The sequence below is a fragment of the Desmodus rotundus genome, chromosome 11 (assembly GCF_022682495.2).
Source record: "Desmodus rotundus isolate HL8 chromosome 11, HLdesRot8A.1, whole genome shotgun sequence".
Lineage (NCBI taxonomy): Eukaryota > Metazoa > Chordata > Mammalia > Chiroptera > Phyllostomidae > Desmodus > Desmodus rotundus.
Window position 1 is genome coordinate 94,356,304 of NC_071397.1, and position 15,011 is coordinate 94,371,314.

The 15,011-nt window shown below is 45.3% G+C and overlaps 1 protein-coding gene and 1 long non-coding RNA gene across 3 annotated transcripts in view; one reads left to right on the plus strand and one right to left on the minus strand.

The window, feature by feature from the left end:
* Positions 1 to 15,011, minus strand: part of CNKSR3 (CNKSR family member 3) — a 76,800-nt gene that overhangs the window by 53,365 nt on the left and 8,424 nt on the right. The gene's annotated exons all lie outside the window — the stretch shown is intronic.
* LOC123478859 (uncharacterized) lies at positions 4,120 to 8,888 on the plus strand. The gene is made up of 3 exons (XR_006654241.2): positions 4,120 to 4,460; positions 5,368 to 5,432; positions 7,799 to 8,888. It is a non-coding gene; the product is annotated as an uncharacterized lncRNA (long non-coding RNA).

Below are 15,011 nucleotides of genomic sequence, written 5' to 3' on the forward strand. Positions count from 1 at the left end.
TGAGTCAAACAAGGGCTGACAATGATTACCGCACAACTCGAGCCCCTGCTAAAAATTAATGCAAGAATGTGCGCCGTCGAACTCCGACGACGGACTCCCCTCCTGTGAAATGCTGGTGTGCATGTTTTCCCAAATGGCATTTTTAAAAATAACGTGTCCTTTCCCGTGGGATTCTAGCTTTTTTTGGTTCAAGAGGAAGCACCTGGAAAAGACTTTGAAATTTACACCTTGTGCCAAAGTAAGTTGAGACTTTGTACTCGTCACTTAGTGTAACTGTATATTGCCGGTGCCCCCAGACTCCTTCTCACTGTGCTTAAGATTAGTTATGCCCTTGAACTAACTGGCTTTGTGGCAGGGTGGTGATCACGGTGGGGGAGGAACGGAGGAAAGTAAATCACACTTGGCTGCAACTCCACAAGAGGAATGTTTGGAGAAGTAAACTTTCTCTGTGTTGGCTGTCAGAACCAGAAAGGTAGCAGCCCCTGTGAAGAGTGTTGAGAACCAAGCACCCGAACGTCTGGGGCTGGGGCCATCTCATTTCATGACAAAAGAAAAAGAAAGAAAGGAATCACAAGTGCCTTTCCCTGGGCCTTTCGGAATTCCATAACACAAGCTGGGCACTCATATTCCTAGTGTCTCGTTTAATCCTTGTAACAACCAGATGATGGATTATGAGCCCCATTTTGCAGATGGGGCTCTGAAAGGCTAAGTGTTCAAGGTCGTACCACTGGTAAGCACTGGGGTGAGGGTTTTCTACTCGGCCCCAGTGGGCTCTGCCCTCTCTCTGCTGCAGGTGAAGCTCCTGCCTTGGAGTGTGACTTCCCCAGGAAAGTAAAGCCTCCAAATGTGTGTGTGTATGTGTGTGTTGTGTGTTGGGGGTGGGGTGGCGGAGGCAGGGTCCGAGGAAAAGGATGGATACAGGGAAACAGCTCTCTCCTAGATGTGTCCTCTGTGTGATCAAATCGGCTGGTGCTTCATAAACGAATGAACGCAGAATGTACAATCAATCTAGGTCTGAGGAGCCCATAAGACCCACAGAGGGAGCAGGTCCCTGCTGTCCACTGTCAAAGCGGTGACACTACTGAACTGTGAAGAGCAATCTCACAGAAGATGCACCCTGCTCTTAACTTCTCCTTGCCCCACAAACTCCACTTTCCTTGCAAGCCAGATTAGAATGAACTGCGTAGGTGCCATCTTATCTAGAGATGATGATTTCCTTGTAAGGCCATGGCTTAGGCTCACATCCTCAAGAAACTGGAAGGGCCTTCCAATGCTTATTTGGTAACAGTTCCAATAAAAGATCTAAGTAACTGACCATGAATGTCCATCTCTCCTTTTTAAGGCAGCAACTGGCAGTGTGAAATATAAGAAATGTGATGCCTTCGAGAAGAACTAAGATTAGGAAAATCAGCACAAGTTGGCCTGTGTCCTTCATAATTACATCGTTTTTAAAGCTTTTATACTTTTGTGCACAGCTGCATTATTTTTAAAAGCAACCTGATGGCCAGGTTCTGAGCGCTTTGAAGACACTGAAGAAAAAGAATGACAGCAGGTGGCTGGCAAATTGTCAAGCCGCGGAAGGCGCCTTCCCCCTTTGTCCAAACAACAGGCACTGAGGTCATAATGACAGCATTCCAGTGGCAATTGCTGCTCCTGGGACAATTGCTAGTGCCCTTCGGGGAGCAGCCTCCAATGCCAGTGGTCTGTTGGGGTTTGGCAGGCTCACATGTCCAAGACAGTTTTACCAAGTTGTCATCACATGCTTCCCATGATATCAGCAGCCCATGAATGTATCACAACAATGACCTGACCCGTTTCCTCTTCCGAAGGATTTCCCTGATCAATTCCGCATCCCACTTCTCAGCGTTAAAATTCAAACAAGTCACTTGTCCTTTGGGTCAGAAATCGACCGACCTCTCTTAGGTTTTGCAAAATTATGAAGCAAGCTTTGTAGAAAGATACAAGTCCCACATTGTCCCTATTTCTTTGTCAGAGATCTCAAAGATTCTTTACCAGGCCACCTCTCACTTTGATATGATCCAGGTATACGAAGAGGCTAAATATTTGTTTGAAGCAGAACTGCTGCCACAGTAGTAAACTCTCATAGCAAGAGATCTGTTCTCTCATCAGGCTGACCCCGGATACTCCACCAGGTGCCATAAAACAGCCTCGGTCTGCTGTCCAGTGGGAGGGGGGGACCGGGACCCACCGCTGTTCGCAAGAGGCACCTGATTTTCATACAACCTTTTCTAAATGACTTAAAGTTCATTAAGTTGATTGTCGAAAGATCCCTTCTAACATATTTGAGGTTTAACTAAAGAAAGTGACATGTAAGGATCTTTAAAACAATATTAAATGTCAAAACCAGCTATGGATCAGATTCAAACTATGCATGCGTCCATTTATATCAATGAAAAGAATTACACATGAATATGTATAAACATTTATGCAAATGCCTGGGAAGGGTTCTGTTAGATCCTCACACCCAACTCTGAAAAAGGAGAAATGTTCAGCAGGAGGGAGGAAAATTAGATAATTTTAAAATTATCAAGAGTTATAACGATTACATTTAAAAAATAATTTCTGTATTACTGGACAAAGAAAAGTAACAATGGCGGGCAGCAGAAAGACAACGGGAGAGGGGCAAACATATGCAAACAAACCACATTCCACGGCCCCCAAATGTTTAATCAGCGAGGACTTTCCGTTCGGATTCCTATGATGACCAAGTTGCTCCATGAGGCAGCGTTCTGCACGCCAAGTGAGCAGCAGCTGTTTCCTACCACTCGTTATCTGTTTCCTCCAAGGCCGTGGGCTCTGAAAGGAAGCTCTGTCTGGTCCCAGAAGCCGAACGTGTAAACCTGCATCCACACCTTCACCCCACGGCATCTTGGAGATAGGACAGGAAGGCTCCAGACAGAACCTTCTGCCTTTAGAGTCTTGAGTGCAAGGCAGAGCATTATTCCTGCGCCTGCTTCCCCGGCCCCATCTCAGCCACTGAGCCTCTGGGCACCCGACAAGCCACGCTCATCGTGACACCAGGCATCCTGTTCAAGGACTTAACGTTCACCTAAAGAAAGCAGAGCGTCGCTGATGAGCTCTCGCCTCCTCTGTCCATTCTGGAGCAGGCTGGGGAAGGTGGACCATGTGAACACAACCTCGTGCTTTCTGCAGCTGGCCACGATCCCGTTACCTCCTGCCCCTCCAGCACCGCCAGTGGACTGTTCTGTTGCCTAAATCTCTTCACCTGGAAGGCCCCACCTGCAAGCCCCTTCTGGCTGACAGACTCCCCTTTATCCCTTAAAACTGTCCTCAAACACCTGACCCTAATCTACACACAGAATTCCGGGCTCCTCTGGCCAAAAACCTTCATTTGTTTTTTTTCTGTAGGATGGCTGGAGTCGTGCTTAGTTGTCTTTAACTTCATTCAAAACAATTTTGTTAGATTGTATTCTGACAGCTGTCCTATCAGTGTGCATTTAAAAAAAAACTTATCAATACTGCTATATTTTTGTGCAGCCATTTTAATACTAACTATGGAAGAAAATACACATTTTTGGCATACTATGCTTTATTATTTCAAGAAAGGTAAAAACACAACTGAAACACACACACAAAAATAAAAGATTTCTGCAGTGTATGAGAAGGTGCTGTGACTGATTCAACTCTCAAATGTGGTTTGTGAAGTTTTTTGGTATTAGTGATATTTTGGCCAAATAATCCTTTGCTGGGCGGCTGTCTTATGCACTGGAAGATGTTTAGCAGCACCCGTGGCCTCTACCCACTAGAAGCCAGTGGTGGGAGGTAACCAACATACTCAAAATATCCAAATCAATCAAGTTATTGGTGAAACATGTGTCTTTTATTTTGTGGGAAAAACTAAACGGACCTTTTGGCCAACCCAATACGCGTCCCTCATGGAATGTTCCACACCACATTGTGGAATAATCAGTGTCGGCATCTCCCTGCTAGACTGCAAGCCCCTGCTCACCAGACCCACGAAAGCAGACACTGAGTCTAGCACGTCATGGACGGTTAACAGGGTTACAGATCTGGGCTGCAGCTCAGACAGGGAAAGGGCTCTGGTGCCCACACTACTGCCGGTGGGTGGGGCCTACAGGGCCGGAAATTGTGTAGGGTTTGGGGCTGGGGAACTGTTAGGGTGCAGCTGGGAAAAAAACTGCAATCATTTGGAACTGGGAGTCTGGAGAGTGCAGTTCTAGTTTCGGCCATGGACATCTCTGGGCCACAGTTTCTCTATACAAGGAAACAGTTTACTCATTCAACAGAACATGGATTGGGAGTTCATGATCTAGGGTCCTCACCAACCCTCAAAGTTGTAGTGAGTGAGGGAAGAAACACGGAAATCGCAATGTTGGAGCCACGGTCCTAGGAGAGTCAAGAAATACCCCAGTTTTCCTAACACACAGGCCATCTTCCGGTTCACAGACCTAAACAGGGTGAGTATCTTAGCACTTCTGCCAGACGTCTAAGGTTTCTTCCCTCTAAGAACCTTCCTGTTCTCCCTACACCTGTATGACTTCCCCTACACCTTCCCCCCAAGCCAAGTGAATGAAAATATCCAAATAAAAATGAGCTGCTATTACCTTAACCGAGGTAAGGCTTTAAGCAGCGAAGGACACCAACAGTAAACCCTGGGTCTTTAAGGCTTGTAAACAGGCCGTAAATTAGCCACACAGGCCTGGTGGCTGCCCCTGGCCTGGCTGTTCCAGGCCTCCGGGGGGAGGTTTAGTTTGACTCATCAGCCTTGCTCTTTTCGAAAACAGTGCTGCCGTTAGCTCGGATTTTAACTCTCTCCTTAGGAGATTGTCCATGGATTTTTTTCCAGCTTTTAGATTCGGTGTGTAAGTTTGAAACTGAATACTGCGCATTAATCCACTCGTGATGGACCACATCTTCCTACACCAAGTTCTACAGCTATCATGTTGTTGGGGGAGGGTCTAGATATCGTACAAATACATCCTTTAAAGTAATACATAAACATACAATAGTTAGGTAAATATATTAAGTTGGAACTTCATCTAGAACAGCGATTTTCAACCATATGCTGCGGCACAGCGGTGACATCTGACTGTTTACTCAGGGGCACGACCTCTTTTCCCTTAGACTGCCAAATTAAAAAAATGACAACAGACAACACAACAACCGCTCGGTGTGAATGAATCAAAATTATACCTATTTTTTTGTCAGATTGGCAAAAAAAATTTTGGGGGGGTGTGCCACAGAATTTTAGACGTTAGTTTAGGTGTGCCATGAGATGAAAAAGGTTGCCAATCGCAGATCTAGAAGGAAGTTTCTGAAGGGGGGGAGGGCGTTCTTTGGCTAACAGATTTATTCTGTTTTAAGGCAGATTTCCCACATCAATCACTGCTGGTACAGGGCGTTCGGGAAGCAGGCACCGATGGACTAAGGTATAAAAACTTCCCCAAACCCCTGTCACTGGCTCAAAGGTGCTCCATATAGTTCATTCCATCTATAGATAAGCAAATCAGGCAAACTCTGAAGCTTTTTGTTGAGGCCCCACCCCTTCTAAAACAAACATCAGCTCTGCATCTTGCTCATAACCCAGGTCCACTGTGAGCGCCGACGGCAGGTGCCCACCTGCACAGGTGCCTCTTCCTCACCCGTAGGGATCACTCTTCCACCCATTCCACGTATAACCTCAGAGTGCTCTGAGAAGTCTGCAACTTTCTGTGATTTCCGACACGGAGGGAAGCCACTCTGGGGACTCAAGAACAGAAGTAATCCCCATTCTCAAAGCTATTCCCACAGCGTGTACAGAAGCAGATCTTACGAAACAACTTCTTGGCTCCCCAGAAGAAACCGGGCGGGTTTCCTTAATTGGGCTTGGCAAGAGGGGCGCCTCCCGCGTGGGGCTGATGGGCAGGTGATGACAGAGGACTATTACTCAGTGGAATGCACACTGCACCGTGGACACACCCAAGGATGACTGTCGCACCCACTAGTTATCCAAAGTCACAGTTAAGCAGGAAATATAGTAAGTTGTGGACATAAATTGTGATACACCAAGAAACATGAACTGAAAGGGCCTGTCTTTGGTGACACTCAATTAGCAGGTGTCAGGTCCCGGAACACTTGGTCGGTGGAGTCACCAGGGAGAAATCACCCACATCCTGTAGTTTAAGACGGGGAATTGGCATCTCGTCTTTTCAGTGTTGTTTTATGTCAACACATTCCCCGAAGGGAATGTGACCCAACCTTATTTTCCCCCCTTCTTCTTACCAAGTGTAATTTATCACGTGCAAAGGGCAGGGTATCTTTGTTTAATGTGAACCTATTCTGTTGGAAATGTGCATTTCCCCCCAGGATATCCCTGTCGTCTACAAAACAACAGCTAGAGTTGTATGAGGCACTGACATTTTTTGTGGTAAATGTTTCACCTGCATTCTCTCGCTTAATTCTCAACATAAACCCTGAAAGTTTAGCACCAATATAACCCCAAATTTAAAAATAAGTTAGTTGACTTAACAGTGTCCACAAATTGGCCAACATCACACATTTCTAAGGGACGATAAATAATCCAAACTTCAGACAGCCAACCCTGGTCGTAACCACTATGTAATACTATAGAGGCCACAAGTGTTTACAATGAGGAATGGCCCACACACAAACGCAGAGAGTATACAACAGAGAGAATGAATGGATATGTGTTCCAGGCAAAATCCTTAAGAGGAAAAAACTCTACCCTTTCTTTACATCTGATTGCAACAATGTGTCACTTTCATTGTAACATCGGATTTGCAAAAAGCAAATAAAACCAACAATTACAGTAATAAGATCGAAATATGCAGCCTGCTTTTATAAGAAAAATAGTTTTATAATGCTTCTATAACATTATAGTTACATAGTTATCTCCAGGATGGTAATTACCTACCTTAACCCACAGAATTGTTTTCAGATCTCCTGATGACAATTAAAGTCAATGTAAACAATTGGTTTCCCCGCCTTTACCACTTCCAGGAAGTCTAGCACAACTGCATTTAATAAGATAGATTTTCTCTTGGATGCTTAGATTTCTCCCTGAATTCCTAAGATTGCTCATAGGCATTTATATTTCTTTTTGTTTTGTTTATTAGTCTTAGAAAATGACCTGTTGCTCCTTAATTCATTAGAACATGAATTTAGGCGATAGAATTTCTATGGCAGAACTGAAACATTATATATTATCTCAAGTTAAAATTAGAAAATAGAAAAACAAATATCAATATGCATGCTACCTTAATACAATATTTTTGTGATAATCCATTCTGGTGCTTTTTAAGAAAAGATGAAGGAAAACAAAAACACCCTTGGGATATGAAACAAACCCACTGATGCAAAAAGAAATTATGAAACAGTTTCAGATCACTGCAATATACAGAGAAGGATGTTAAATTGATTAAAGTAGTAGCTACGAATATCCCCCAGGGGATCACATACTCCCAAATCATGGGGTGGGGGGAGAAAAACTGGCTGTTGTTTTTTTTTTAATGGTAACTATCAAAAACTAAAATTTTAACGTGTTCAATTATTTTAAAAACCACATTCCACTGAATTATAATTGTGGACTGCTGAACATAGAAGTTTTCCCAGGCTGAGCATATGTTTAATTCTGGGAATGATGTGGCAAAGTCAACCACCCACTACAAGCTGGGAAACAATGTAAGTGAGAGAGAGGGCAGCCACACCCTGCTGAGGTGGGTTCTCCTTTCGTTGTTTTTCATCCTACCATAATCAAGCCCCATTAGTTTTAAGTATAATCTGTGTGTTCTTCCAGAGTTCAGGACCTCAGAAATGAATACCCATGCGGCTGCTTCTGGAGCTGGTAGAGCAAGTGTGATTCATCTGGGCCTGGGTCTGAAATGCTCAAAGCGTGTGTTTTCAAGAATTAAGTATGAACTGCACCAAGTTCACAGTGCAAATGGGGGGTGGGGGCCATTGTCTTACATGCCTGGACATCCTCCTGAAGTTGGGGTTGGAGGGGGGTCTTCCTAACCTTTGTATGATATTTCTAACTACTTCTAGAGAATAAATTCCTACAATGCTCTGCTACGCTCTGGCTCGCCCCACTAGAGCGAAGGCTCTGAACACACAAAGACTACATTATATGCTGAGCTGGAAACAGTGATTAATCATTAATCAGTCACCCCACCAGCAGCAGATTACAGGTGATAACACACGGAACACCCACAGCTCAAGGTGTGACCTCCAGGCACACCCCCTCAGAACTCCCGGCTGTTCCTCTCCATCCCTTGCCGCCCCTCTGCTCCCCACTGCCCGCAGCCCAATTCCTATCTCCTGTTTAACGCAAGTCAAGGTTTTAGTGGTTCCTTCCTTTTTTTTTAATGAAGTTTTTATGTTTCCTGATGCAAAAAGTCCACTCAGTGTCACATTTCACAGATCAAAAGAAATACATACCCAGGAAGTCAAGTTAATTTTTGCAGAGCCTTTAACTGATATTGCTCCTTGAGCTTCAGAGGTTCCCCTGCATTACAGTGACTAGTTCACTCCTGGTCTAAAACCCAGAAGAATAATGCCATGTTCCATAAAGAGGGGCACAGTGCCTCCCTAATAGAATCCTGAACCAAATAACATAGGAATCTCACAAAATATATACACATGTACATCTAGTTGTATGTATATGTGTGCATATATGTATGTGTGTATTATGTGTGTATCCACACATGCGCACACACACACACTCCTTCCACAAAGGCAGGCCGCTCAAAGGTACAAAGCTCTTCCCTGGTTTCCGCCTGCTCAGAGGCACAAACAGCTCTGGCACTCTAGCCTCTCCCCCACACACCACCTCTCCAGCCTCATCTCGGTCCCCTTCACCTCATGACAGATGTAGCACAATCGAGCTCTTTCAGTTGCTCACAAATGCCATGCTCGCTCTCTCTCTTGCCTCCCAGTTTTCTGACAAATATTTCCTTTCCTCTTCTCTATACCTGACTACTTCCTAATCTTCCTGTCGGTCTCAATTTGGATGTCACTTCCTCCAAGAAGCCCTGCATGCTGCACCCATTCACATCTGAGTTAAATACTCCTCTTCTGCACTCCTAGGATGCCCTGTAGCTTAAATGCCCAGGGACTTGTCTGTGTACTCCACTCAACAGAAAGTGCCAAAGACACAGGGACCCTTCCCTTCCCTTCCCTTCTCTTCCATACATTACAAATGATAGGTGCTCAATCATTATTTGATGACTTATAATTAAAGTAGACTGGTTTATCTCTATTTACACCAATTTTCCTGCTAACAAATACCTATGGTCTATAAAACACATTATTTATATGTGATTACATGGCATTCAGAATATTTCAAATAAACCTTAAAAAGAAGGTAAATCAACAACGTCAAGGAATTCTTCCAAGGTCTTGGATCTATCTGTAATAAATCTTTTCTCCCTAAGTGGTTAAAGTATGGAATAACGCAGAACTCGGGTAGCAATCTGTTTGCTCTCATTGGCAAAACATGGAGTGCAGAGAGAACTCCTGCTGAATAACTCTTCCCTGTAGAAAGCACCAGTGTAGTCACTCGCTAAGTCAATGGCTGTGTTAGTATGAAAATAAGAGATAACATAATGTGCAACGTCCTGTTACTCAGTGCAGGGAGGGTGTGACATGGCCTAATTTACTGAATATCTAATTACCAATCAGTTATCTATTCCAAAAGTTGACTGCAGATTTTTAAAGAACTAAAATAAAATGCATCCGGTACATGTGTCCAACTGCGAACAAAAGAGTGCTGTGTTCGTTCACGAAGGTGCTTTGATATTGGGTGGTCTCTCGGGGGGAGGGGGGACAATCACTCCCCTTTTCCCGTTTGCTCTCCAATTTATTCAGACTTGGTCCCCTCCAACCCACCGAAACTATCCTGTCCAGCTCCCCAGTGTCCTCCACACAGCCTAATGCAGTGCTCAATTCTCAGCCCTCCCCTTGTGGTCTAACCGCAGGACTGGCCCAGTGGATCACTCCTCCTCCTGGGGCCACTTCCTCCCTGGCCCCTCAGACACCACCCTCTCCTGGTTTCCTCCTTCTCACTGGAAGCAACTCACAGCCATCTTTGCTGGTTGCTTATCTCCCAGACTTCCTGTCTCCCTCTGCTCCCTCATTTGGTGACATCATCCAGTCTCCAAGATTTAATGCCATGCCTACCCCGGTGGCCACCCAATTTCTACCTAGTCCCAACCTCCCCCATGAATCCAGACACGTACCCAATGACCTACTTCATTTGGTGGACCAACGGGCATCGCAAATTTCAGATCCAGGCAGTCCCTTAACTTGCTCCTCCCACGAGCTGCCACCTCTGCGCAGATCAATCCTTCCAACTGCCCAGAGCAAAAACTTCATGGGCGCCCTCTCAAGCTAGTCCACGCTGACCGTAAGTCCAGCCGACCTCTCAGAGTACCCAGAACATGGCGCCTCCCCCGGAGGCCAAGGTGCCACCTGGGCCAAGCATCACAGCCATAGATTTTTTTTTTCAATTTACCTTTTAAATATTTGTTTTAATTTTTCAAGTACAGTTGACATACAATACTACATTAGTTTCAGGTGAACAACATAGAGATTAGACATTTATGGAATTTAAGAAGTGATCACCAGGTATTTCCAGTCTCCACCTGGCACTACACATAGTTATGACAGTATCATTGACTATATGCCCTGCGCTGCACTTCACATCTCCGTGCCTGTTTTTGTAACGGCCGATTTGCACATCTTTAACCACAGCATCTTAATGGGTCCCCTGACTCCACAGCATCTTTGCCCTCTTAGCCTTCTCAACACGGCAAACGTGTGATCTTAAAATATAAATCTGATACCACTCCTTGGCTCAAAACAACCCTCCAACAGCTCCCCAAAACACCACATGAAAGATCTATAGAAGGACCCCTGAGGCTCTGCACCAACTGGTCTCCCTCTCCTCTTCGATCTCTTCCTCCTGCTGTCCTTTCTTTTCGCTCCAGCCACACTGGCCTCCTCGTTCCTTCCACGTGTCAGACACTCTCCTGTCTCAGGGCATTTGCACCTGCTTTCCCTCTGCCCAGCACATTCTTCCACAATGTCAGCTGCACTCCTCGCTGAAATCTTTCCCTGGCCACCCTAGTTAAACTACATCCCCACTGCCTTCCTGCATCCACCTCTGACCCTTCCCCGCAATGTATATCCTTTCTCTGTGCTACGAATTTTACTTATTGTCTGTCTACACCTGTCAGCTGCAGGAAGACAGGCATTATTGCCTATTTTATTCTCTGTGGTTTCATCAGCTCTTGGAACAATGCCGTACACTGTAGGCACTCAATAAATACGTGTTGAATGAATGCATGGTGACTATCAGCCCTCGTCCGACTTGGTAAAAGTGTCAGTTAACAAGTCACCCAATTTAACACACTGAGGGTGTAAAGAATTAGAGGGTATTTCTCCTAAGGCATCCCAGTGATATGGCACTTCATTGAAAACTTCATTGCCAGAGCTACAATTAATGTGACAAGTAGCCTCATTTCAGAATACCAGATGCATGGCGTTAGTATTCATTTAAAAATCATAGATGAGAAATTAGCAAGTATGAATGGGAATGTCCCCATGCAGAGCAGTAGGAAAGATTATTTTAAGAAAAATAATCTACCATTTTATAGCTGATCCTATTGAATAAAGAATCTTGTTACTAATAATTGGAGAATCAGGTTAACCTTGCCTGAGGGGGATCACAAGAAATCACCTCTATCTCTGAGGGTTGGTTGGGCCAATGATGAATAAGAAAACAGCCACACCACGCCTGTTGAGCAAGCACCTGCCACACCCTCCCTGTCATTGCAGGCCCTTGAAGAGCTTTGCACATCCTTGGCACTATTCTGGTCTGGACTTCTACTCGCCGTTTGCTTTGGCAACCCCAAGGAGGCACTGATCTCAGGGAACCGGTTCACCCACCCACACAGCAACTGCAGCCAGACACGTTAGCCAGGCTACTTATCTCGCTAAGACCTCAGGGAGGACTCCAGATGCATTCTGCATTAATCAGCACTGATTTTCTATCCCCACTTACAGGCTGTCCTAATCCTCTCCATTTTATTTTGTGTTCTAAGACTTAGAAAGCGCTGTACAGAAATAATTCTGGGTGTCATATTCATGTATATTGCATCATTTCACACTCAAGGGTGAGGACCTGAATTTCAGCTAACGCCAGCCTATTTTAACACTTTTCATGTGCCAAACTGCAGGGCGTTTACACCTCATGAAAACATGAGACTATTCTAGCACTGCTCTGAGAGAGGGCACTTGCTAATGGCTGCTTTTTAAAATGTTTAAGTCAGGCAAGATGTTGGTACCGTGCAAGAGCTACTAGCTACAAATCAGAATGGCTTTGGAGGTTGGTATCTGTAAGGTGGACCCACTCCTGAACCCGCAAAGCAACTCCTCTCAGAAGTCCACACATTTTTAAAGGCACTGCCAGGTGAAGGAACAGAGGCACGAAGCATGCACCTGAGGCCCCTTCTCACCGCTCCCACATTCAGACCCTGCACAGGCTTCCCGACTGCTCCTGGGCCGGGCCTCTCTCAGCTTTCCCTCCTCCTCTCTCTCCCAAGGCCTCTGCAGTAGCTCGGGCCTCTTCAATTCTCACCCAGAGTCTACCCAAGTGCCTCCTGGAGCCGGTCTCTCAGCCTCTCGTCACCCCTCCCCACTTCCCACAGTTCTGCAGCAATCTCCTCCTTTCAAACCCCTGTCTTATTTCCCTGCTGTCTGGTGAATGAAGAATAAACTTCCTCAAAGTCAGAGGTTCTCAAGCTGTGCTGCCCGAACCACATGAAAATTCCTGTTTGTACACTGAAGGGTAACTCACAATGGTCTGCTGGGCTCATCACCATAGATGAGTATTTCTGGCTTAACAATACCTGCATGGAACTACATATTGCAATTTTAGAAACAGCATTAGCTAAGTCGCAAAATGAAATTATGGTAATAAACAGATTTACTAAATAGTTGATAAGTTACTATATAGCTCACTGTATTCACACTGTATAGGTATGTTTCTCATTCGGACAGTTAACACTTGATCACAGCTGTCCACAGAGGGAACTGGCTGACAGATATATGTTGTTTGTCCTATGCAAAAAAAACAAACAAAAAAACACCCCAACTATGGACGGTTTTCTAAAAATGGGAGAGTATCACATAGAAATCCAAATTTCCAGCTTTATTTAAAAACAAAAGAAAAATCAGAACACCTAGAAACTGTAGGTCCACAGTCAGCAGAAACTGAGTAAAGTGTCTTTGTATATGTCACAGTCTCCACTACTCCTTATTGTCTCACATGCCCCGCATTTCAATTTCTTGCACTGTCTGCCTGGACACTGTAGGCATCTGAGTTTGCAACTCTTGTTGCAAGTCTCCATGCTATTCCTGATCTTCAGCCATCGCTCCTGAGTATCATTTTTTATTTTGGACTCTCTTGGCCTTTGCCAACTTCAGGGACTCCCCGATTCCATCTGCCTTGATTCGACATCCATGTACTAGGACAAAAGAGCTTTGTACCTGGAGCTGCAACATAGTTGCCACTCTGAGTATATCTCTTTTCAGCTTTCCCCCCCCTCACTTTTCATATCTGCTTGCATTGCTCAAAGCCAAAATGTAAGTGCTAAGTGAAAGAAAATGATCTGCTCCCTCTCAAAACAGCATCAGGGGGAGGGTGTTACACTGGGCTCCTCTATGAGAGGAAGGTCTGGAAATCCCACACAAAGCCCAAACAGACCAAAAACATGGCCCTACTATTGTGTTTTCCTGGGGCTGGGCACTCAGAGGGGAACACAGCAAAAGGTGGGAGGGGGGCACCTTGGGTGGAGCCCCTGGGGGGGTGCGGAGGGTGTTGCAGATTTAATTCTCCCCCGCCCACTCTACAGAAAGCACACTTACAGACCTAGGTGCATTAACTCCCCCACTGAAACATGTAACGACCTTCCCTGAAGGAAAACTTCTTCCGAATCAACCATTACCTAGGGGGATAGTCTGGCCGACACCAATTCCTTGTGTACATTCCACATCAGTGGCATCAACCAGCAGTGCTAAGCTGTAGCCAGCACCAGAACCGCCTGAGGGACCTGTTGACATGCCGCACCCTGGGTCCCAGCACCAGAGTTTCTGATTCTGTGGGTCTGGGGTGGGGCCCAGGAATTCACAGGCCTAAGTTCCCTGGTGAGGCTCATGCAGACAAAGTAAGTTCAAGAACAATAGTGACAAGCTGTCGGGAGGCACCACACGCACGTAGCTGGAAAAGGGTCTCTCACCAATCTCAGTTTAAAAATATCGCTAGCCAGGTACAATCGTTGTGTTTATAGGTGCCCATTAGGTGTCCCGATTAGGCAGCGCTAAAGAAGAATGAAGAATTTTTCCACCTCCAGAAAGAGTCTTTCTTTACAGATCAGCTCTTTAGACGATTTTTCAACTTGGCCTAGGGCTGCTTGTAACCAAACCGCTTCATATCACATGTCTCCAGACGTCTTACTCACAAGGAATATTTATGTTTTTTTAAACACTTATTACGAACAATTTTAGGCTTTAGTGCAGTCAGTCATTTTCCCAAACGCGGCTCACAGCCGTGTCATCTGCTCGTGGTTAGTTTAAGACTCCAGCTGGAATTCACGTTACGGTGGTGCTGACAACGGCAACAGGTGTTACATTACTGGAAGTCTGGCCCACTCGCCGCACTAAACTCGCTTTTCCTCTACGGCAAAGATCGCGCTCCAGGTCGTCCTTCAGACGCTGTAATATATATAAAATTACTCTGAGGACAGAAGAGGCTGTTCGACTCACACAGGTTCAATTCGGAAACACAGAGACACACGTGCGTGCGCATGGGCACACGCACATCCTCTCCTAAACCCCCAAGCACTGAATTTCCCCTCCGCTGCAACTCTCTGAAAATAGGAAATAGAATGTTTCCTTTCAGTCAAACGGTTTTCCTCAGGAAAGCATGATTCAGATTATCATAATCAGGG